The sequence below is a fragment of the Arachis ipaensis genome, chromosome B01 (genome assembly GCF_000816755.2).
Source record: "Arachis ipaensis cultivar K30076 chromosome B01, Araip1.1, whole genome shotgun sequence".
NCBI classification, from domain to species: domain Eukaryota; kingdom Viridiplantae; phylum Streptophyta; class Magnoliopsida; order Fabales; family Fabaceae; genus Arachis; species Arachis ipaensis.
Genome location: NC_029785.2, coordinates 13,929,285 through 13,931,043, shown reverse-complemented (window position 1 = coordinate 13,931,043; position 1,759 = coordinate 13,929,285). Strand labels below are relative to the sequence as shown.

Here is a 1,759-nt window from a genome sequence, read left to right as displayed (position 1 = left end):
GCAGGGAGGGGGAAGGAAAAGGGGGAAGGAAAAGGAAAAGGGGGAAGGGGAAGGGGAAGGGAAGGGGGAGGGGACGGCGTGATGCGTGAGCATCTTGTCTATCTTTTTCTAGTGAATTTGCATCTAAATTGTTGAGTTTAATAAAGAATTAATTATCTTTTGGACAATATGGATGCTACTTTGAATCTTGTGCAATTCTATTTATTTTAGGTAGCATTCAGCTAGATTTGATGGAGTTTCTGCAAAAGAAGAGATGAAGGCGAATGATGCTGTCAACCCTGACCTCTCTGCACTCAAACTTGAATAACTCGAGCTACAAAGATCCAATGGACGTGATTCTAGTGACATTAGAAAGCTAACTTCTAGAGCTTTCCAACGATATATAATAGTCCATACTTCTTCTCCGAACTCGCTGCCAAGGCTGTGCCTAACTTGAGATTTCCCAAGTTAGGTGCAAGACACAACAATAATACGCGAGATTGGTCCTGCCCACTTCAAGTTAGGCGCACTAAAGCCCAAGTTAGGCACACTAAAGCCCAAGTTAGGCAGCTTCACTCAACTAAACTCCAATTCATGCTACCAAGCGCAAGTTAGGCGTGGATCAGAGTGAAGGAATCAAGTGGTCCCCATCCATCAATTGAAGACTTGATGATAGTTAGTTAATTCTGATTTAAATTCAAATCTTATCTTTTAGGAAAAGATATTATCTTATTTTTAGATATTAGATTTTTTATTAATTAGGATTAGTTATAAAAAGGGGAGACTTCTCTTCTATTCAGAGACATTGAGATCTGAAACAGTTTACCTGAATCCTTATTTTCTCTCTGAACTATGAGCAACTAAACCTCCACTGTTAAGGTTAGGAGCTCTGTCTATTGTATGGATTGATTCATTTGATTTTTCTAATTCGATTCATGTTTTGATTTATATTTCAATAATTGTTTTTGTTCTTTATTCTATGAACTTGGGTGGAACGGAAGTATGACCCATGTTCTAATTGAGTTCTTGTATAACTTGGAAAAGCTCTATACTTGAACAACAGCTTGAAAATATATTATCCTAAATTTCTAATTGTTTGTATTTAACGGGATACGTGACATATAATCCCCTTATATTTGGATAATTAGAATTTTTGTGGCATATAAACTGGAATTTGATTATCACCTTCTAATTGGAATTAACTGACCAAGGAATTGGCAGTTAATGAATTTTAGAGGAGACTAGGAAGGTCTAAGGAATTAGGGTCTAGTCACAATTAGTTTGCCATGAATTAAATCTTGCATGATTAAATTAGTTAGTAAGAAAAGTCAATCCAGAAAATAGATATCTCCAAAGCCTTAACTGTTTTCTCTAATATTTTATTCCCAACTTATTTATTGTGTGCCTGTCTTATTTTTAACTTAAACTTATTGAACATCCAACACCCTTTTCTGCTTGCCTAACTAAGCCAATCACTCAATCATTGTTGCTTGATCCATCAATCCTCGTGGGATCGACCCTTACTCACGTAAGGTGTTACTTGGTACGACCCGGTGCACTTGCCGGTTAGTAGTGTGGGTTGTAAAATACCGTATCAAGTTTTTGGCGCCGTTGCCGGGGATTGATTGTGATTAACAACTATTCATTGTTTGATTGCTTAGATTAGATAATTTTTCTTTTAATTAAATTTTTTTTATTATTAGTATTTTTCGAAAAAAAATAAATAAAAAAATAAAAAATATATACAAAAAAAATATTTATTTTCTTCTTTCCCTCTTCT

The 1,759-nt window shown here is 35.2% G+C and overlaps 1 long non-coding RNA gene across 1 annotated transcript in view; it reads right to left on the bottom strand.

Moving 5' to 3' along the window:
- LOC107625655 overlaps positions 1-1,759 on the bottom strand; it is a 16,295-nt gene that overhangs the window by 4,657 nt on the left and 9,879 nt on the right. The gene's annotated exons all lie outside the window — the stretch shown is intronic.